This window comes from Somniosus microcephalus, chromosome 2, assembly GCF_052327205.1.
Source record: "Somniosus microcephalus isolate GS21.2 chromosome 2, FLI_Smic_1.0, whole genome shotgun sequence".
In the NCBI taxonomy this organism is placed as follows: Eukaryota; Metazoa; Chordata; class Chondrichthyes; order Squaliformes; family Somniosidae; genus Somniosus; species Somniosus microcephalus.
The window spans coordinates 264,115,519-264,139,616 of NC_140988.1; the positions used below are offsets into that span (position 1 = coordinate 264,115,519).

The 24,098-nt window shown below is 42.1% G+C and overlaps 1 long non-coding RNA gene across 1 annotated transcript in view; it reads left to right on the forward strand.

Moving 5' to 3' along the window:
• Positions 1-912: 912 nt before the first annotated feature.
• Positions 913-24,098, forward strand: part of LOC147123366 (uncharacterized) — a 29,208-nt gene continuing 6,022 nt past the window's right edge. The window contains exon 1 of the long non-coding RNA XR_015074327.1: positions 913-4,415. This is a non-coding gene — a long non-coding RNA (uncharacterized LOC147123366). The remainder of the gene's footprint in view (positions 4,416-24,098) is intronic.

Sequence of the window (24,098 nt, forward strand, 5' to 3'; positions counted from 1 at the left end):
GCCCACTTTTCACTGCCGCCCGAGAAAAATTTCTAGGCCCAAGGTCCCTCTGTTCCTACGCACTTCTCAGTATCCTACTATTTATTGTGTATTCCCTTGCCTTGTTAGCCCTCCCCAAATTTATTACCTCACACTTCTCCAGATTGAATTCCATTTGCCACTTTTCTGCCCACCTGACCAGTCCATCAATAGCTTCCTGCAGTCTACGGCTTTCTTCCTCACTATCACGGCCAATTTTTGTATAATCTGCAAACTTCTTAATCATGCCCTCTACATTGAAGTCTAAATCATTGATTATATACCACAAAAAACAAGGGACCCAGTACTGACCCCTGTGAAACCCCACTGGAAACAGCCTTCCAGTCACAAAAACATCCGTCGACCATTACCCTTTACTTCTTGCCACTGAGCCAATTTTGGATCCAATTTGCCACTTTCCCTTTGATCCCATGGGCCTTTACTTTTCTGACCAGTCTGCATGTGGGACCTTATCAAAAGCCTTGCTACAATCCATGTCGACTACATCAAATGCGTTATCCTCATCAACCCTCCTTGTTACCTCCTCAAAAAATTCAGTCACGTTAGTCAGACACGACCTTCCCTTAACAAATCCATGCTGACTGTCCTTGATAATTCCGTGCCTTTCTAAATGACGATTAATAATGTCCCTCAGAATTTTTTCCAATAATTTGCCCACCACCAAGGTTAGGCTGACTGGCTTGTAATTACTCGGTCTATCCTTTTCTCCCTTTTTAAACAACAGTACAACATTAGCAGTCCTCCACTACTCCAGCACCACACCTGTAGCCACAGAAACATAGAAACATAGAAGATAGGAGCAGGAGTAGGCCATTCAGCCCCTCAAGCCTGTTCCGCCATTTAATGAGATCATGGCTGATCATCCAAATTCAGTACCAAGGCCCTGTCTAGATCATTAATATATATTGTGAATAACTGGGGTCCTAGCACCAATCCCTGCGGTATCCCACTGGTCACTGCCTGCCACTCGGAAAAAGACCCGTTTATTCCAACTCTTTGCTTCCTCTCTGCCAACTACTTCTCTATCCAATTCAGTACCTTACCCCCAATTGGAAAATGATGGTCAGAGCCTTTGCTAATTCCTCCCTTGCTTCTCTTAACAGCCTGGGATACATTTCATCCGGGCCTGGTGATTTATCCACTTCCAAGGATGCTGAGCTCCTTAATATTTCCTCTCTCACTATGTTTATTTCAGCTAATATTTCACACTCCTCCTCCTTAACTACAATGTCTGCATCGTCCCTCTCTTTTGTGAAGACAGATGCAAAATATTCATTAAGAACCATACCCACGTCTTCCGCCTCCACATGCAGGTTACCTTTTTGGTTTCTAATATTCCCTACTCTTTCTTTAGTTATCCTTTTTTCTTTATGTATTTATAAAACATCTTAGGGTTTTTCTTGATTTTACTTGCCAACATTTTTTCATGCCTTCTTGTTTCTTCCCTAATTTCCTTTTTAATATCACCCTGCGCTCTCTATACTCCTCTAGGCTTTCTGCAGTATTTAGCTCTCGGTATCTGACATAAGCTCCCCTTTTTTGCCTGATCGTTCCCTGTATGCCCCTTGACATCCAGGAGGCTCTAGATGTTCCAACCCTAAGATCCTTGAATGTTCCATTGGTACCCAGCTCTGTGCTCACTTTACCCTGTTTCGATCTACATCCATGGTATCATCCTAGCTTGGTTCCACCCTTGCCTGTCTCAACATAGCCAAAATATTTCCTGTAATGATTTTTCCCACTGCCTCTGCATGGTCACTTTCAGAGTTGCACAAGGTTTCATCCTTGGCCCCTTCTCTTCCTTGTCTATAAGCTGCCCCTAATTAGCATTTTCTGTAGGCACAGCCAATTCCAGCTCTCTGCCACCACCCTCAGCGCCATGACTACTACCATATTATCTGTAGTTTATCCAACATCGAGTTGTAGAGGAGCCAGATCTTTCTCTAACTTCAAGAACAAACTTGCCTTTCACGAGTCACTATAACACAAGATGGGTCACGATGGTCTTCATTGAAGGGTTTTTTCTTCTCAATTTCCGTCCACCCTCTTATGAAGGCACTGACTCTTGCTTGGACATGACTCCCCAGGTTCTACCAGCCCATCACATGGCCCAAGTGTGTGAGCAGCTGGAAATTCTTTATATCTGGAGAGAGGTGAAAAGCATCTCAGATATTCTATAAATTGCATATTATGCAAACAGAATATTCAGTGAGGATTTCTATTTAAATTAACAATGAGCAGATAAAGATAATTTATGGTATACGGAATGCTCTTTTTATGAAAATATTGAATGCCAAACAAAGAAGTTTAAGTTGTGGGGGTGGGGTGGTGCATGGCAGAATCGTTAAGGTCCCACTGGAGTTTTAATATAAGTGATAAGGATTGGCGTATACATAAGAAGCAGCAGCTTTTGGCAGAGCAGGACCATGAATAACACTGTAGCACTGCGGTGCTACTGAAAGGTTCCTCAGCAGTCTACCTTCACAGAAACTGCAACAAATCATTGTGTTTTAAGGATAATTTATTTTTAAATTGAATCATTTAAATTCTATAATTCTGTTGTCGCACGAACTATTAAACAATTGTTCAAATATTACTTGAGAGTCCATCTGTAATATATGTGAAGTGTTGAATCATGATCACTTTTTTAAAGAGATTTACTTACAATAAAAAAATCCCCATGTTTCATTCCTAAAAACAAAAGAAATCCCCATTTTAATTGCACGTTCTGTTTTTTTCATTTGACTTCTGAAGCTTATATCCTATAACTGTTCAGATCATTGTTTACTACTTCCCACTTGTCCTAAAAAGGCATTAACTATGCTGTCAAGGGGTCTTTTAGGGTATTTTAAGGTGATCCAATTACTAATAACATTGTTGTGCATCAGATGGAAATGGAGAAACACAGCAGTAATTTTCTTATACTACATACTGTAATATCATTCATAAACCAGTTTAATAAAATGCTAGCTGAAAACAAGCTTATGAATAAATTTGTTGAAAATGGAGCCTACCTAAAGGGGCCCCCTGACGACAGCACATCCTCTGTGCAGCAGCATTCTCACAAGATTGAAGCTGGTTCTGCAGCAGAGTAAAGTAACCGAGTCACTGAGAATGTGCTGAACCTTTCTGAGCTGCATGTCAGGCTCTCTGGAGATGACTGAACCCATGAGTATGGTCAGGACACTTTGCTCTTGAATGAGAGCCTTTTCTATTGTTACGCCTTTACAAAAATGCAAGGTTTCGAGAACACAGACTTCAAGCAGATGATCCCATTTACAATGACAGAACAGTAATGACAACTGTTGGTGAACTGGATTGGAAAAAAAGGAACAAGGACGGTAGGGGAGAGGTTCTTAGATGACATTCAGCTCTGAAGCATTCCTCTTCACCTTCCTCCGTATCACTACTGACATCCTTTTGTTCTTTGTTATCTACTGTTATGCCAAATTTACACAGGCTGCATGGATTAAGAAGATCAACAGCGTAGTTCTTTTGAAGCAGAGAAGCGCATGTTGCTTTAATAAAAATTTCTTTTAGCAATATCGTCCATAGTTTAAAAAAAATCCAGAGGAGAGAATAATCACAAAAATACATGTGATGGCAGCTAAACATCACCCTGGGGCTTGGAGCAGAAAGGGCTCGGTGCCTTGCTACAGATGTGGATGACTGAATCCCTGCTCTTTTAACTGTTAGTGAAAAGTTTATTTAGTTGCAGTACATTATCGTGATTATTATGTCATCCCAGAAGGAAAAACTCAATGAAGAAGTATTTGTTTTTCATCAGTGTCGAAAAGAATGAATTGTGCAAGAAAGCTGAAAGGTTTGCAGAAAGAATACGAAGAAAAAGAAAGTAAAACTACACACACCTTCCTTTAATGACAATTGAGAAGAGTCTTCTGCAAAGCTGCCTCTGTTCTCTTATATTGTAGAAAATTTTACATAATGCTGGAAGATGGAGTATATTTTCTGTTGAACTGTTTCTCTCTGCATTTTTCTTTGTACCTGACCCCAAGTACTGTTTTGATTGCCTTCATTCACTAGAAGCAGGAGCTTACGTAATTAAGTGTTCAGCTTCAAAAATTGTCATAAACAGTTATAACAATGACAGCACTGATGTTTCAAACTGCAGTGTGGTTTTAAACTGCTTCTTTTCAAATTAACAATTCACTGACTGCAGATGTGCAAAATGATCCTACATACATTATGGTCAAGATTAATAGAGAGGATCTATTAGATTGCTACCAGAAGTTGATTGTGTAATAAGGTGTCTGCACAACTTAAATTTCAACGATTGAGAGGAATCCCTGTAAAGGAAGATTCATGGAAATGATGCACGTGAATAATTTCCCCTTCAGGAGGCATTCATGGATATGGTAAGATGTACTTGCAAAGTTCAGTTCCCAGAAGTAACTGATCAAATTTTCTGAAAATGTGTTTGTCACTACTGGTAATGCTGCATGTGTTTCCCATTTGGAAGGATATGTGAAATTCTGAGTATCTTAATAGTCATTAGTACAGCTAAGAAACAGATACAGTGAACTAACTGTTTACCATTCAGTATTTGTGAACTTACACACACAGCAGAGCACTCATGGATGTGTGTATAGGTGCTTTATGCTAGTTTTACCCTCGGTATTTTCTGTAGGAAACTGAATGAGACACAGACATTTGTAAGTCTGATGACTACTATAAAACCACATTTAAGTTAATACAGCTGCAGGACAATGTAATGTTCATTAATCCTAAACACTATGAAAAATATTTATAATCCTAATTCTTCAATTAAACCTCTTGCTGATGTTAAGGCAGTTTAATAAAAAGGCAAGGTCAGCAAAAGTTAAGAGGTTCTTCAGAGCAGTTGTTATGAAGCCACGGAATAAGATTTATGCCAGGCAGTTCACGCTCATGAAAAATCCCATCACTCCTTATAGTTTGTACAGAATGAAGAAGATGCTCTGCAGAAACGTAAAATCATTTTAAAAATAGACTTTCATATATGTTGTAATTACAATAATAAATAATTTATTTACCCAAAAATTCAGAATGTAACAAAGTAATATATTGCTAGTATTTGTTTTAATCTGTAATGGTCTTGTGGGCCTACAGTTCTTTACATTTAGTCTATGTACTGTGTAATCAGTAAATTAACTTTGATGTTTTATTTGAAGTAGGGAGTAATGCAAAATATGCATTCACTTAAGGCAGAGAGGGTAGTTCTCCCTGGTGGTATGAGGAAGCAGGAACTAGTGAAATTTTGACTTGAGTGGTTTATAAACCAATTTGTAACCTGTGCATCACCTTTCTTCAATGATCTACTTGTTAAATTACTCGTTGATTTTTACATACCCCATTTAAAATAACCACATTAGGAACTCCATATGTATTAGGTGAGTTAGAAACGGGACCACCCGTAATGACATACAGTACAACTATATCTTGGAGGAAAAACAATATGGCAAAATAATCAAAACGAGTCTTGTCACCAATACTGCCTTTCCAAGTCAAACTGTTTTAAATAACAATTACAATTTTAAAACCTCTGTTTTCCTTTATATTCCTGTTGCTTCGTTGGAATATTCTCATGTAAGTCATGAGATTGTTGAGGAGGGAGCTGAATTAACATTAGTGGTTATAACTGTTATCTGTATGCTTCAGTGACGTTGTTGTTTCAACTGTAGATTAACTTGCTTTGTTCATTTGTTGAGCTTAGTAAATCACTCCATCCAGTTTCTCCAATAATGTCATCATCGCTGACAATTAAAAAAAAGCAGCAGCAAAATAAGGATGTTAAAGTTAATCACATTTATTGTAACTGATTTTAAAAGAACAGAACAGAACAGAACAGAAACCCCACAGTGCAGATAGAGGCCATTTCGGCCCATCGAGCCTGCACCGACACATATCCCACCCGATCCCTGTAACCCCTACATCAACACATATCCCACCCTATCCCCGCAACCCCACGTATTTAATCCTCCTAACACTAAGGGTCAATTTATCATAGCCAATCAACCTAACCCACACATCTTTGGACTGTGGGAGGAAACCGGAGCACCCGGAGGAAACCCACGCAAACACGGGGAGAATGTGCAAACTCCACACAGACAGTCACCCGAGGAGTTTAGTGATGTCTCAATATGGAAATCAGAACAGGGACAATATCCTTGTATTGAGTTAACATAGCTCAGTTAGATTGTAAATCTTCTGAAGTGTTTTGATTTACCTGTGGTCACTGGTCCCTGTAACATTATCTCTGTAGGAGAATACGGTATCTGTCCTATTAGTGAATGCCTTTTCTTGTAATGGATATTAAATTAACCAGGTTTACAGCTATGGTTACATACATTTCTGTACTGCTGCTCATTCAGCTCTTTATGGTCTATATTCATGGATTGTTTTGAAGGTTCACCTGTCTACACTAAACATTTGAGTAACAATTTTCCATTTTCTGCCTTTGAGTGATAAAATCTATTGTCATTTTCATTTATACACTGCAATCAGATATTTTTCCCCTCGAAAGTGAATATTACTCGGTAAAATCTGAATGTAGTGGACCTTGCCACCTGTCCACTCATTTTTTTGCCATTTATATGTGTGACACAGTTACAGGAAAGTGCCCCAAAACACTCATTATGTCCCTTTTTTTTTAAGACAGAGGGGTGAGGAAAGTAGAGAAGAAATTGTGTTGCAACTCCTGTCTTGTGTAAAGGGAAATGTTAGAAGAATATTATTTTTGAAATATGTGACATTTAAATAGTGATGGTTAGTGGATTCATTGTGCTTATTATCTTCTCTGCCAACACAAAAAGGACGTCTGAATGTGTTCCGCGTGAAGTGCTGAACTATCTGATATAAACTAGCTTATCGCTTCCCAAAATAACAAAACTAGAATGGGTGGGGTGGGGGGCGGTGGGGGTTGCGGTGGGCTGGAGGTGGCAGGGAGACAGGGTGGCATTAGAAGAGTTCTAATGTTGTCCTAGACATTTTTTTCTTTTACTGCCAAATGCTTTTTGCATCAGTTCAATAAGCACTTATGTCACTGCTGCGGAGAACAAGTCAGCCTGGGGTGGATTCAAAGCCAGCTGCCAGAGGTGAAAGGGCAATGTGCCAACCCACTGCACCATTCAGTACCCATTAGGATCAATAGTTTGAATTTGGAGACTGTTTTGGGCTCTCTGTTGTATTTTTTGAAACAGTAGGAAATTGCTTAAAGATCACCTTAATGTAAAGAAAAAAAATTATCATCAAAACTATGATTTGTTTCCTCCCTAGTTGCATTTCCACATTTTTGCTATAACCTGATATTATGTTAGCAAACCCATTTATAATAGTGTGAGTGAATGGTCAAAATTGATATTAAGCTGCAAAGCTTTAATTTACTATTTGGCATTAAAATCTCCTTGAATTATTTATAGCCAGGCACAAAAAGGCTCAAGATGCTTTTGCACACAGGTACTTGCCAAGTGCACTGGGCATTGTTGGATTGTGGGCAAGTTGGTGTTAATTATGCCACAAGACAAATTTTATAATGTACAGGCAACTGATGCTAACTAAAACTTATATATTTTTTAAAAAATTACATTTTTTTAAAAAAAGGACTCTTGTCCTGGTGACAAGAATCTTTATTCAGAGAGAATTAAAATATATATATACAGTATTGGGGCAACAAGGAATAATCCTAGACTTTACCTGTGCTGTGAGCTGCTATTTCTCCAGTTAAAAAAAACAAAGGTAGCTTTGGCAAGAAAGTAAGGTAGATGTTAAATTATTAATCTATTTAAATATTGAAATGGTGGTGTCAAGTAACATTTGTTTTACAGGTGTTGTTGCAATGTGTAAGTATGTAATCTGGCATGATAGGGTTCCAGAAATGTTTACGTATCTTTTTGTATTGATACTGAAATAAAATACCATTCTTACCATTAAATATCTCTGGCAGCTGTTTGAACGTTTGAAGTTTTAACCGTTTGCGTGCTTTTTTATTGTTATACTGCTTTTATACTATGTACCTCAAAGATTATCATTCAGGATATGGTTGCTTAAAAGAACAAAAAATTCTATAAAATATGTTCAGTTTGTCTGGGAATTAGGAAACCTTGAATCAGAATACTGTTGTAATTCGAAATAAACATTTTGACAGCTGGACATAGAATGTGCAGTCATATGCAACTCAGCCACCTACACACTCATATCCGCATCCCCACAGTTCTACTTATAAATCAGATATGCCTAGCATCCAGCTTACATTTTTGTATGTTCCCATCTCTGTCTTACTTTCATGCTTCTATTTAAAAGGCAATTATGGAGCCGGAAATGAAAATCTCTCAGGCTAACCAATTAGCAGCATGTTTGGCTTGCAGCTATTCAAAATTATTCTTTGTTTGGTCATCTGACTCGCTTACCACTACAGTGAGTGGCATTGAAAGGTGTTTTAAATTAAACAGCAGATACAAACATGACTGCCTTTGAAGACTGTAGTAAGCTTGAAAACATGGGACACAAGTTCCATTTGCTTTGATGCAAGGCTTAGTCTTAAATATTGATTCTATACAAACCTGACAAAATAAGTTGTATGCATTATCCCTCGAGTCTTTTTAAAGACTGAGAAAGAGTACTGTTTTCAGTGTTTTACACTTGCTTCTATTTATGTCCATCTAAAGTTATTTAAAATGGATTAGCCAGAAATGGAGAGAACTCATTGCTAACTCAAGGGTGTTTTAGATATGGGAAACTGAACAATATATTATAATGACTCTGGCTAGAGAAAGTTGAAGTTGTTACAGCTTTGCAATCTGTAGCCATATCATTTCTTGTTATTCTCTTTTAAAGATTAAACATGTGATGTACTGAAGTCCTTTATAGAAGAAAAAAGTCTTTTAACACATTGCGCCTGCTTGCAGGGATGGTTGGGAGGCATTATGTATGGAAACAGGTGAAACAGCCAAAGCTATTGTCATAGTGATTGACAGTTTGACCAGTGCAATCTTTGAGATGCTCCGAATTTCACTTTGGCAAAATATGATCTTTAAATCTGCAACCCATCACTATAATGCTGCCTGATATATGCTCACCTTTGATATCATACATTAATTATGGAATCCTCATATACCAACAAACCAAAATATAATGCACTTTACCAAATGCCTTATAGCATACTTTTTACACCTCTGTAAGGCTGCATTATAGAGAGGATCCTCCCTTTTTTTAGGTTATTTACACTTAAGTTTCTTTTTCCATTATTTCCTCTCCTCTGCTGTCCCAGAGTAACACATTACTTATGATTTTGTGGGCATGCGCCCAGGCCTCCATTAATGACATGCTAATGATGTATTCACACTTCACAAGTTTAACATCAATGTGAAGCCAAAGTCATTTCTCACTGATGCTAAACATTGAATATAAATCAGGTGTGAAGGCCCAACCGACTCTGAAGTGAAAAGAAAGAAAACTCCCTGCTCCAACGAGTCTTACTCCACTTGGTTATGATGTGAGGTTAGGTCCAAACACTGAATTCGGGCTGCATTTCTAGTATAACTGCAGTGCCTTACAGAGCAGTTTTGCTTTACACTAGCATTACAGTTATAATGTAAATGCCTGGTTAAAGTTGCAGAAGAACAGTCTAAAGATGACTTACTGCCCCGCCCTGCCCTGTGTTCGGGCTCCGATTGGCACCTCCCCTACTGATGTGGCCGAAATTGGAAATTCAACAGAATAGAGAGTGAATTTATAGGGCTAAAAATTCGGTATCGCCGCACCAGGTCTTTAGCGCCCGAAATTTAGCGCTCGCCCGGATTCCCGTAGCGCCCGCCTGAAATTCAGTTGCGGCGGCCCAAGACAGAGGCGGGCGCTATTGCAGGGTTTGGCCGCCTCGCTTGGGGCGATGAAAGTCAGTTTCAGGCGTCCAGCTGCCGCTGCGGCACCCGATGCGGTGCGGCAGGCTGGGGTACTGCAGGCCTCCTCCTTCTCTTAAGGAGGAGCTGCCTGCAGCCGTGAGATCGCCGCTGGATTCCCCCGGCAAATGAGCCCGGCACCACGGAGAAGTGCCGGGCTCGCGGGAGTCAGACACTAATGCCGCGGGGGGTGGTGCAGGAGTCCGGGGAGGGAGGTGCGGCCAGGCGGCCGCCGGGAAAGCGGCCGGCCGCCCCTCCACCTTTATGCGCCGGCCTCTCGGAGCTGCAAGGCACCGTTTTTCAAACGCTGTTTGCGGCCGGCGCGGGCGAGGCGGCCGCAACTGAATTTGGCGGTCGGCACGGAATCGCATTGGAACCAGGGCGCTGCGCACACTGATGACGTCATCGGTGCCGGCGCAGCGCTACCGGCTAACGCCGATGTTAGGGACCAACTGAATTTCGGGCGCAAAAAAACTTCCGGCGCAAACCACTCTATAGCCAATAAGTGGGCGCAAACGCGACTGAATTTCTAGGCCGTAGTCCCTTTGTCTACCATATTGGGCCATAATTTAAGGTGTCTTCGACAGTGTACGCTCAGCATACGCCATCCTAATCCTAATGTTTGGCCCCGCAAGTTCTGGGTTTCTGCATGCGTTGCGCATGCACAAAAACCCAGAATTTGCGATCTGTCAAGGTACGCCTTGAAGTTCATAGTTGTTTCACGGATCAGAGGCGTACACCGGAGGTACGCCTCCGACTGCAAATTCAGGGCCATTGCGTCTTGTTGCTGCAACACTACACTATCATAATCTACTGTATTTATTTTCAAATAGATGCCAGCCTCTCTTTCAATTTCACTACACCTAAAATTAACCAAACAGTAACATAAAGAAGCTTCAGAAATGGCAAATCTACATGCACAGACTTTTGATTTTTTGAGTTTTAAAATTGAACAAGTAGATCTATATGACAAGGAAATACTTTTGTTGGAAGCTACAACACTCTTGATCTTCATGTAATTTTATTTATAGTCTAATTTAACTCAACATTTACATATGTAAATTGATTCAGTATGGGAATCATTCATTTCATGATGAAGTATAAGTAACTTTTTTATAGAAAAAGTTGGATTACATACCAAGGGTACAATTGACCCCACTCAGTGCTGTGTTCCCTATTTATGAAAGACACATTCTCAGACATCAATTGATTCCAATTTTATTGAAAGTTAGCAGTATTGATGGAATTTGCTTAATATGGATGATCTGGAAAAATAGTCTAATTACATTTCTACATCTCAATTAACAGGCATCCGTAGTATTCATCTTTCTCCAAGTGAAAATCTTCTGTAGACTTCTGGGATTTCATGGTGTGGTATTTCAGGCAATACTGTTGATAAAATATAAATGGAATCTGCTTTACACTTTTCCTTTGCTCCCTCTGATCTCACTAATCCTCATGAAAAAAAAGTGAAGGTGCTTTTGATCACCTCAAAGTGACTTCCTCTGCCCTTGTACTGTGACCTAACCCTATGAGTGACTGATCTAATAGTCCTGCAAAGCCAGTGGATGAAGACATTTGTCAATGCATTGTGTGGCATGCGTCAGTGAAATACAAGGGGGAAAAACCTATTAGAGTAATTCTTACTCTTTGCATCCCTGTCCCTTCTAGGAACTTGAAGTAAACATGATTCAAGAGCCTATTCCAGACAAAGTAGAACACAATGATGTGAGAGACAGCTTATACATACTACATATATAAGCAGGAAATGTTCTGACTCAACTACTGATCTCCTCCCAAGCTTACTTTCTTGCATACAGATGGGTGGGATGAGGATTGTACCAGAATCGAATGTTTCTGTCTACATCACCAGATTGACCTCAGTGCCTGTAAAATGTGTCTTTCTTTTAGATGTTTCAATATTTTTGAGTATGTACAAAATAATATGTTGAGAATTTGTGATGAGCCAGCAGTGAATTTTTCTACTGATAGAACTCATTTAATGCTTGAAGTATCCAATCAGCTCACCTGCACTGGTAAACAGTTCATTTCCTATGGAAGTCAAAAGAATTTTTTTAAAGGCTATGGGGAAAGGGTAAGGAAATGGGATTAAGTCAGATGAGATGTTAAACCAGGGCCTAGTCTGCCCTCTTGGGTGGACGTAAAAAATCCTATGGCACTATTTGAAAATGCGCAGGGGAGTTCTCCTGGTTTCCTGGCCAAAATTTGGCCCTTAACTAACATGACTAAAACAGATTTCCTGGTCATTTATCTCATTGCCACTTGTGGGATATTGCTGTGTGCAAATTGGTTGCTGTGTTTCCCTGCAATACAAGAGTGAATACACTACAAAAATTGTCAGTTAGCTTTGAAGTGCTTTGGTGCATCCTGGAGTTGTGAAAAGCGCTATATGAATGCAAGTTTTTTCTAAGTGGATATCTCTGTCAGAGCGCTAGCACAGGTACAATGGTCAAAATGGTCTTCTGTGCTATAAAATGCAATGATTCTAAGCTAACTTCCTGCTTATTAATTTGCTAACTGTGATATTCACTGGTCTGCTGGCCTTATGTGTTTATCAAATTTTGCTAACAGTAGATAAAGTTGTGAACAGCTCAAAGGAAACCTCAGAATTCTCATATCTTTGCACGTTCTTTGCATTACATGACAAATTAGCCCATTAAAGTCATGAATTTCTGACACCCTCAAATTCACCTCATTCAAGACAAAATTCCAGTGTAAGTCGGTTTCACAGTGTGAAGAGCAATATGGAAAATAATAGGAACCAAGAGTTAAGGCAGTAAATATGAATCCACCACACAATTAAATGTTCTTTGGTCATTTGAGAAATTAAATGCACAATTGTTAATGCTATTTCAAGCTAAACTGCAGACGAAAAATACATTGTTTATGCAACAATATTTAGGAATACGTATAGAATATCTTACTGAGAATTTGTCATGAGCTAGCAGTGGAATGACAATAGTAATTTAGTGTACGATAGCAAAATACTGCAGATGTTGGAAATCCGAAATAACAACAGAAAATGCTGGAAAAACTCAGCAGGCCAGCCAACATCTGTGGAGAGAAAATAGAGTCAACGTTTCGGGTAAACCCTTTGTTAAGACTGAAGAAGCACAGGAAATGAAATAGATTAAAAGGCCAGTATGGGGGCTGGGAGAGAACAAAAGAGAAGTGAAGAGACATTAAGAGGTATTCAAAACGAGATGAGATGGTGATAGGACTAGTGGAGACAAAAGACAGCTCTAAATTAGTTGTGAAATGCGCTGGCAGAATGGGAGACAGCTGCCATGTGGGAGAGAGAAAAAAAAAGGGGGGCCAAAACAAAGGTGTGGATAAAAAATATAAGTAAAAATGTAATAGGGGCCGAGGTTATGATCTGAAATTGTTGAACTCGATATTGAGTCCGGAAGGCTGTAAAGTGCCTAATCGGAAGATGAGGTGCTGTTCCTCGAGTTTACGGTGAGCTTCCGTGGAACAATGCAAGAGGCCGAGGACGGTAAGGTCCGAGTGGGAATGAGGTGGTGAATTAAAATGACAGGCGACCGGAAGCTCAGGGTCACCCTTACGGACTGAACGGAGGTGTTCCGCAAAGCGGTCACCCAATCTGCGTTTGGTCTCCCCAATGTAGAGGAGACCACATCCTGAGCAGCGAATACAGCATACTAGGTTGCAAGAAGTACAAGTAAATCGCTGTTTCACCTGGAAGGGGTGTTTGGGGCCCTGGACAGTGGGAAGGGGGGAGGTATAAGGGCAGGTGTTACATCTCCTGCGCTTGCATGGGAAGGTGCCAGGTGAAGGGGAAGGGATGCTGGGGGTGATAGAGGAGTGGACTAGGGTGTCTCGGAGGGAACGGTCCATACGGAATGCTGAAAGGGGAGGGGAGGGGAAGATCTGTTTGGTGGTGGGATCACTTTGGAGGTGGCGGAAATGGCGGAGGATGATCCGTTGAATGTGGAGGCTGGTGGGGTGAAAGGTGAGGACAAGGGGAACCCTATCGTGGTTCTGGGAGGGAGGGGCAGGGGTGAGGGCAGAAGTGCGGGAGATAGAATAGACACAGTCGAGGGCCGTGTCAACCATGGTAGAGGGGAATCCTCGGTTGAGGAAAAAGGAAGACATGTCAGAAGCACTGGTGTGGAAGGTGGCATCGTCGGTGCAGATGCGGCAGAGACGGAGAAACTGGGAGAATGGAATAGAATCCTTACAGGAGGCAGGGTGGGAGGAAGTGTAGTCCAAGTAGCTGTGGGAATCAGTGGGCTTGTAGTGAATGTTGGTCAATAACCTATCCCCAGAGATGGAGATGGAGAAGTCGAGGAAGGGAAAGGAAGAGTCAGAGATGGACCATGTGAAGGTGAGGGAAGGGTGGAAATTGGAGGCAAAGTGAATGAAATTGTCTAGTTCCTGCCTCCTGTAAGGACTCCATTCCATCCTCCCAGTTTCTCCATCTCCGCCGCATCTGCTCCGATGATGCCACCTTCCACACCAGTGCTTCCGACATGTCTTCCTTTTTCCTCAACCGAGGATTCCCTCTACCGTGGTTGACACGGCCCTCGACCGTGTCCGTTCTATCTCCCGCACTTCTGCCCTCACCCCTGCCCCTCCCTCCCGGAACCACGATAGGGTTCCCTTTGTCATCACCTTTCACCCCACCAGCCTCTACATTCAACGGATCACCCTCCGCCATTTCCGCCACCTCCAAAGTGATCCCACACCAAACGCATCTTCCCCTCCCCTCCCCTTTCAGCATTCCGTAGGGACCGCTCCCTCCGAGACACCCTAGTCCACTCCTCTATCACCCCCAGCACCCCTTCCCCTTCGCCTGTTGCCTGGCACCTTCCCATGCAAGTGCAGGAGATGTAATACCTGCCCTTATACCTCCCCCCTTCCCACTGTCCAGGGCCCCAAACACCCCTTCCAGGTGAAACAGCGATTTACTTGTACTTCTTGCAGTCTAGTATACTGTATTCGCTGCTCATGATGTGGTCTCCTCTACATTGGGGAGACCAAATGCAGATTGGGTAACCGCTTTGCGGAACACCTCCATTCAGTCCGTAAGGGTGACCCCGAGCTTCCGGTCGCCTGTCATTTTAATTCACCGCCCCATTCCCACTCGGACCTCACCGTCCTTGGCCTCTTGCATTGTTCCACGGAAGCTCACCGTAAACTCGAGGAACAGCACCTCATCTTCCGAATGGCACTTTACAGCCTTCCAGACTCAATATCGAGTTCAACAATTTCAGATCATAACCTCGGCCCCTATTACATTTTTGCTTATATTTTTTATCCACACCTTTGTTTTGGCTCTCTCCCCCCCACTTTTTTTTTTCTTTCTCCCACATGGCAGCTGTCTCCCATTCTGCCAGCGCATTTCACACCTAATCTAGAGCCGTCTTTTGTCTCCCCTAGAAGGCAGGAGAGGTTAAGAGACATTGGGAGATATTCAAGGCAAAAGGAGATGGTAATCCTTTTGCCTTGAATATCTCTTAATGTTTCTTAACCTCTCCAGCTTTCTATCCTATCACAGACCTTCCCTTTTGCTCTTTCATCCCCTCCCCCTTTTCCCAGCTCCTACACTTGCTTAAAAATCTGTTCCATTTCCTGCTTTTTTCCAGTTCTGACAAAAGGTCATTGACCTGAAACGTTAACTCTGTTTCTCTCTTCACAGATGCTGCCTGACCTGCTGAGTATCTCCAGCATTTTCTGTTTTTGTTACGGTACTGTGTAGGGTGGGGTGACTGTGAGGGAAGGAAAAAGGTTGTAATTTTTTTGCACAAATTAATAAGTAGTTTATAGTTTTAAAAAATATTTAATAAATTTCACGTTATGTATTGCTGACACTGAATGCTATCTGATTAACTTGAGTGCTAGGAATTATCATTCAATTTGGCTCGGATTAAGAAGTGGACTCCATTCTCAGCAACCCACTGTAAAGGAAGTAGCCATATTTCAGAAAGATACACCATCCTATGAACAGAATTCTGACTTTATTAAAACATGACAAACTGGGGTTAAAAATCTAAAAGCCTCAACAACACAAGCTGTAAACAGAAATAGAGGCTTCTGAGATAAGATGGTTTGTTGACACAAAGCTGTAAACACCATACAAGCTTTTGAAATGGGAATTGGTTGTTAATACTAAAACAATGGCCCTATTGAAGAAGCAAAGAGTTGCTTCCAGAATGTTTGCAGTTTGGGAGAAACACAATATATTACCCAGTCTAAAGTGTTAAAAACTAACACTTAAACAGAAACACAGAACATTAAATGAACATGTGCCTTTGTAAAAGTAATATCAAATGAAAGACAGGAGACATAATTCTTAATACAACCAATTGAAGTAGCTAAGAAATGCATAGAACACCCTAGTTGAAGTGTTTTTGATTTACATATTGTAAAAGGTACAAACAGAAGACTTTGTAAATATGACTTCAATAGAAGCACCAAGCAATCACATTGTGTTTGTGTTGAAAATGGAACAGTTAGGAGACATGGCGTCTGCTTTCAAACAGCTAACGTGATTTAAAAATAGAATGAAAGAACTTCGTCAGAATGGCATCAAATAGATACATCTGTCATAATCATTTTTTATGATAAAGTTTGAATACCTAAAGGTAGAGACAGGATTCTGCAAGTTAACAGCTGAACTGACAGTAAGATTAGAAAGAAGTCAACAGAGAAATGACTGGAGATAATTAGCTTACATCAGCAGAAAACTTCAAAGGATATACCACTGCAAAAAGGGTATAAAATATGTAACTTTCAGATAGGAAGCCAGAAGTCGCTGGAAGGGGCAAGCGATTCTCAACTTCAGAGGCAGGCTCTGTAAGTTTTTAACTCTTTTGAGTCTCAGGGATCAAAAGGTACTCTTATTTGATTTTGGTGGATATCCTGGATTAGAAATAATAAGAAATGTAAAAATGTAATGAAGTTAAAATTTGAGAATAAGGATCTCTGAAAATAAGAAATGTAAGCTTTTTGTATTTTGAACTGGTAAATTTGCGATTGAATCACCAACTGTTAGCTGCATGTCGGTTCTTTAATAAATCTATATATTTTTAGAATTGTCTCACATAGTATTTCTGTATCAAATTCGCAAACTCAATTTCTGTACACTCTTTTGTGAGGAGTTGCAGAATTCTGGGGGAGTATTTCAGAACCTCATAATATCCGGAAGGTTACAGTCTAGTTAAACTTATTAAAAGTGCTATCTGGAGGACGGTAACATCTTCAGTCGTTCCTTTCCTTTAGGGAGAGATAGTCTGAACCTTTAGACCCAATTAAGTGTCTTAAAGAATTCAGCTGTCTCTAACTTTAGTTGAAGGTGAACATCTGGGGAATACGCCTGATCCGGGGTAGCCCGAAAAGGGCTAGGACTAGTAATCATCCCTTCAGTTGGTGCCCAACATGGGTTTTGCAAATATATCACGTTAGCTAACTTTTCTCTCTTCACTCACTCACACATACATTTTCTGTGGAGAGCAACGCAATCATATTATGCCATTGGGCATTCTAAACTGTTTCCTTCAAACTCTCCAATGAAGTAATCTGCACTGTTACATAATCACGAAAGACCCCATAATGTGTACCATACTCCTGGATTCTTGCTATACACTGTGGTATTCAAAGCACTGTGCCAGTCATGCTGAAGATGAAAATGTAGCCCCAGTTTGATTGCCCAGTGACATATTAATTTATTCTATTTAGCCTCTGAACTACTTCCTCTGCATCACTCACTCTATTGATTGCACTTACTTTGATAAGTCCTTGGTATAGCCAGGTATCAAAATTGCAGCTTAATGCTTCAAAGTCCAATGTCTAAAATCTGAATGTAACTGATGCTGGAACCTTTTCATATTTAAATTCAAAAATGTGTTTTCATTTCAGATGCTACAGGAATGCACAAAAAGAGGCATTTATTTATATTATACATGTCAGCCGTGGCTCAGTGGATATCTTTAGCCAACTTTATTACCTTTCAGTTATTCACATACTGTGCAAAATCAACAGCAGGATAAATGAATGAAGACTCTTGTTTCTTAATAGCTTATTTACACTGTGCAGGTACATGCAACAGCTTAGCACAGTGGGACACCCATAAGGGATTTCAAGAGAGCAGGATTGGGCCATATTTAAAAATATATATATGTTGAAGTCTTTTTGGTACATTGAGACATTAACTGTATTGAGTGATGATAACTTTAGGAGTCAGCTGAAAGTAGCCTGAAATTTCTTATGACGTAAAAACTTCAAAAATTTCTTACCAGTGTGATATCCTCAAGTTGGCTCTCTTTCTCTGTGTGTGTGCTAAGGCACTTTAGTAACCTCCATTCCTCTGCTATTGAGGAATCCTCCTGCTAATGCCCCTGAAGTTGTCGAGCACTTCACAATAAACTGCAGCACAGGCAACAGTTCATGTGGGACTGCACAGATTCCACTGGTGGACTCTATCATACAAGTTCTAGCCAGGCATCACAAGATATTTTGCAAATGACTGTTATCATGGTCAGACAGCAGTCTCCTTCTATAAGCAGGCCCTGGGAGGTCATTCTGGGTAGCTGTGCTTGCAGTTCAACTGGAAGTTCAACTTCCTCGTTCATGAACTGAACTGTCACTCACGCAGTGGGTCTCCTCAAACAGACTCAAGATCTTGTAATGCTTGAGTCCTTCTCTAGTTTTTCTTTGGTACTCTTTATTATGTGCCTTTCATGCCCTGCAGTAAGATAAATATTCACCTGATTCTCCGATCCCTGTTGTCTATGAATGCAGCTCCCCACTGGATACGCAAGATCACAGATTTACACTTTTTATAGCATGCCTACTAGGGGGATACTTGGCGCTGTTGGCTGTACTTTAGCCTTCCCTTAGCAGGTGAGGCATCTTTTTACTAACCTGTATCCAGATCTGTTGGGTTCAGAGCACAGCACTTACTCTGTCAGTATTCTGTTCCCAAGCTTGTGGGAAGTAGTCATTTTTGGGGAGAGGCTTTTCTGCATCATAAACAATAGCTCTCCTGTCCCTTACTTCCTAAATAAAAGCTTTCTTAGCTTGGTCACTGAGCTCTTGTTGCCTGCGTTGTTCAGGAAATTGGTTGAGTAAACCCCTGGCCTGCTCTCCTCTGTGTAACTGCAGGGTTAATAAAAGTAATGGCTTTTCTACATTGCAATCAATTCCAGTGCTCCATTGTTCAGCCTGTTGTGTGGGTGGTAAATTGCATAATCTACACATGCAGTAAAAAATTGGAATATTGGCGGTTAATGATCAGGTGAATATTCTTCCTAAAATTTTTAGTGACCCACAGCTAACCCCACTTACTCAATCAACAACAATATCTGGGCTATAATTCACTTTCCACTGCTAGTTATTTTTTGAAAGTTTACTGCAACACTACAGTACAGGGAGGTAGAACAGATATTTTAAAATAAATTAGCAAAAGCCTATGTGAAATACTCTAAATAAGAGGTACAATAAAGTCTTTTATTTAAGGTAAGAGACTAAAAAAAATAGATATACACTTATTATAAGTAAGTGTCTCTCCATGATTAATTCCATTTTTAGCCAATTAAAGGTCATATGACATTCTCTTGGGACTTTGTATGAAACAGACCAAACTGTTCAGAGCTGTGACAAAGTCCCTATGACATCAGGTGAGGTATTTCTCTCCTCAACGTTAAACTATTGGCTGTGTACACAGGCTGACATGATAAGAATATTGTTCATTATTTTGTTTGCAAAATTTAAAACTTAAGTTTATAGCTATCCTTTAATTGAAGCCAGTCACACCATGCCAGCCAAAGTAATATTTTAATGTTCTGTCATGTTATTGATCACACTTTCCATGTCAGTTTTCACAGAATCATAGAGCATTGCAGCACAGAAACCTGACTGCTCAGCCCATTAAGTCTGTCCCATTTTTCTCCCACTCACCTGCTCACTCCTCATACTCTTTGATATTACTCTTTTTCAAGTAACTGATTATCTTTTAAAATAAATTATGGACTCTGCTTCAATAATCGTTTGTGGTAGAGAATTCAAAATTCTTATGATCCACTGTGTCCAGATGTTTTTTCGAACCAACTCTTTAATTCTTTTTCAGCTCATCATAAATTTGTGCCCTCTTGCATTCAAGATAATTTTTTAGATCAGTATGTCAAGGAACCAACTAGGGAACAGGCTATTTTAGATCTAGCATTGTGCAATGTAACAGGGTTAATTAATAACCTTGTAGTAAAGGAGCTTGTGGGGAAAATTGATCATAATATGATAGAATTTTATATTGAGTTTGAGAGTGATTTAGTTAAGTACGAAACTAGGGTCTTAAATCTAAACAAAGCAAAATACGTAGGTATGAGGGGTGAGTTGGCTAAGGCAGTTTGGGAAATTAGATAAAAAGATATGATGGTAGGTAAGCAATGGCAAGCATTTAAAGAATTAATTCATAATTCACAACAAATATACATTCCCTTAAGGAATAAAATGAAAGTGGTCCAATCGTGGCTAACAAGAGGGCCTAGAAATTGGGTATAGCCCCGCCAGCATGTTTGCGCCGAAAATTTTGCGCCCGCCGCGGAGCCAGTTGTGCCCGCCCCATATTCACTTTCAGCGCCCCAAAGCGGAACCGGGCGCTGGTACAGGGTGTGTCCGCCCTGCTTGGGGCGCTGAAAGTGAATTTCAGCGCTCCCGGTCCCGCTGCGCCACCCGATGCGGTGCGGCAGGCTGCTGTACTGCAGGCCTCCCCCTTCTCTTAAGGGGGAGGTGCCTGCAACGGCCGGAGCCCCGATTGCAAGTGCCGGCAAAAGAGCCCGGCACAACGGAGAAGTGCCGGGCTCCACGGAAACCAGCCGGCAATGCCGCGGGGCGGGTGGAGGAGGCCGGGGAAGGAGGTGCGGGCAGGCGGCCGCCGAAAAAGCGGCCGCCCCGCACCTCCACCTTAACTTGCGCCGCTAAGGCTGCAGTAAGGACCCGGTCTCCCGATGTTGTTAGCGCCCGCCACGGAAGAGGCGGCCGCTACTGAAGATGGGGATCGGCGTGGTTTCGGGCGGTACCGGGGCACTGCGCACACCGATGACGTCATCGGTGCCGGCGCAGCGCTACCGGCTAACGCCGATGTTAGGGCCCACCTAATTTCGGGCGCGACGCAACTTCCGGCGCAACCCACTCTTTCGCCCCTAATTGGGCGCAAACGCAACTGAATTTCTAGGCCGAGAAGTTAAAGATAATGGCCTAGAAATTCAGTAAGGCCCCGCCAGGTCTTTAGCGCCCGAAATTTAGCGCTCGCCCGGATTCCCGTAGCGCCCGCCTGAAATTCAGTTGCGACGGGCCAAGAGGGAGGCGGGCGCTATTGCAGGGTTTGGCCGCCTCGCTTGGGGCGATGAAAGTCTATTTCAGGCGTCCAGCTGCCGCTGCACCACCCGATGCGGTGCGGCAGGCTGGGGTACTGCAGGCCTCCTCCTTCTCTTAAGGAGGAGCTGCCTGCAGCCGTGAGATCGCCGCTGGATTCCCCCGGCAAATGAGCCCGGCACCACGGAGAAGTGCCGGGCTCGCGGGAGTCAGACAGCAATGCCGCGGGGGGGTGGTGCAGGAGTCCGGGGAGGGAGGTGCGGCCATGCGGCCGCCGGGAAAGCGGCCGGCCGCCCCTCCACCTTTATGCGCCGGCCTCTCGGAGCTGCAAGGCCCCGTTTTTCAAACGTTGTTTGCGGCCGCTGCGGGCGAGGCGGCCGCAACTGAATTTGGCCTTCGGCACGGAATCGCGTTGGAACCGGGGCACTGCGCACACCGATGACATCATCGGTGCCGGCGCAGCGCTACGGGCTAACGCCGCTGTTAGGGACCAACTTAATTTCGGGCACTAAAAAACTTCCGGCGCAACCCACTCTTTCGCCCCTAAGTGGGCGCAAACGCGACTGAATTTCTAGGCCAATATTTGGTTTAAGGAAGAGACTTATAAAGTTGCCAAAAAAGTAGTAAGCCTGAGGATTGGGAGGATTTTAGAATTCAGCAAAGGAGGACCCAGAAATTGATGAGTCAACATGGATTTATGAAAGGGAAATCATGTTAGACAAATCTGTTTTTTGAAGCTGTGACTATTAGGGTGGATAAGGGAGAACCAGTGGATTTTCAAAAAGCAATCAATAAGTTGCCACACGAGGTTATTACACAAAATTAGGGCTCATCGGATTGGGGGTAATATACTAGCATGGATTTAGAAACATAGAAACATAGAAGATAGGAGCAGCAGTAGGCCATTCGGCCCTTTGAGCCTGCTCCGCCATTCAATGAGATCATGGCTGATCATCCAAATTCAGTACCCTGTCCCTGCCTTCTCCCCATATCCCTTGATCCCTTTAGCCTCAAGAAATATATCCAACTCTTTCTTGAATATATTTAATGAACTGGCCTCCACCGCCCTCTGTGGCAGAGAATTCCACAGGTTCACCACTCTCTGGGTGAAGAAATTCCTCCTCATTTCAGTCCTAAATGGCTTACCCCTTATCTTTAGACTATGACCACTGGTTCTGGACTCCCCGGCCATCCGAAACATCCTTCCTGCATCTAGTCTGTCCAGACCTGACAGCATTTTATAGGTTTCGATGAGATCCCCTCTCAATCTTCTAAACTCCAGTGAGTATCTATCCCAGGTATCAGCCTGGTGAATCTTCGCTGCACTCCCTCCATGGCAAGAACGTCCTTCCTCAGGTAAGGTGACCAAAACTGCACACAATACTCAAGGTGCGGTCTCACCAAGGCCCTGTACAACTGTAGCAAGACATTCTTGTTCCTGTACTCTTGCTACGAAGGCCAACATACCATTTGCTTTCTTAACCGCCTGCTGCACCTGCATGCTTACCTTCAGCGACTGGTGCACAATAACACCCAGGTCTCTTTGCACTTCCCCTTCTCCCAATCTATTGCCATTCAAATAATAATCTGCCTTCCTGTTGGTTAATGGACAGAAAACAGAGAGTAGATATAAACAGGTCATTTTCAGGTTGGCAGGCTGTAACTAGTGGGGTACTGCAAGGATCAGTGCTTGGGCCTCAGCTATTTCAATCTATATCAATGACTTAGATGAGGGGACCAAGTGTATTATATCCAAATTTGCTGACAATACAAAGTTAGGTGGGAAAATAAGCTGTGAGGAGGACACAAGGAGGCTGCAAAGGGATTTAGATAGGTTAAGTGATTGGGCAAGAATGTGGCAGATGGAATATAATGTGGGGAAGTGTGAAGTTATCCGTTCTGGTAGGAAAAATAGTACAGCAGAATATTTTTTAAATGGTGAGAGACTGGGAAATGTTGGTATTCAGAGGGATCTGGGTGTCCTTGTACATGAATCGCAGAAAGTTAACATGCAGATACAGCAAGCAATTCGGAAAGCAAATGGTATGTTGACCTTTATTACAAAGGGATTAGAGTACAAGAGTAAAAAGTCTTGCTGCAATTATATAGGGTCTTGGTGAGATCACACCTGGTGTATTGTGTACAGTTTTGGTCTCCTTACCTAAGGAAGGATATACTTGCCTTAGAGGGAGTGCGAAGTAGGTTTACTAAACTGATTCCTGGGATGGGGGGTTGTCCTATGAGGAGAGATTGAGTAGACTAGGCCTATATTCCCTAGAGTTTAGAAGAATGAGAGGTGAGAACAATGAATGGTAGGACCCTAGGAAGGACAGAGGATCAGAAGGACCTTGATGTGCATGTACATAGATCCCTGAAGGCAGCAGGACAGGTAGATAAGGTGGTTAAAAAGGCATATGGGATACTTGCCTTCATTAGCCGAGGCATAGAATATAAGAGCAGGGAGGTTATGATGGAGCTGTACAAAACGCTAGTTAGGCCACAGCTGGAATACTGTGTGCAGTTCTGGTCGCTACACTATAGGAAGGATGTGACTGCATTGGTGAGGGTGCAGAGGAAATTCACCAGGATGTTACCTGGGCTGGAGTGCTTCAGCTATGAAGAGAGACTGGACAGGCTGGGGTTGTTTTCCTTAGAGCAGAGAAGGCTGAGGGGGGACCTGATTGAGGTGTACAAAATTATGAGGGGCATAGATAGGGTAGATAGAAAGGAACTTTTCCCCTTAGTAGAGGGGTCAATAACCAGGGAGCATAGTTTCAAGATGAGGGGCAGGAGGTTTAGAGGGGATTGGAG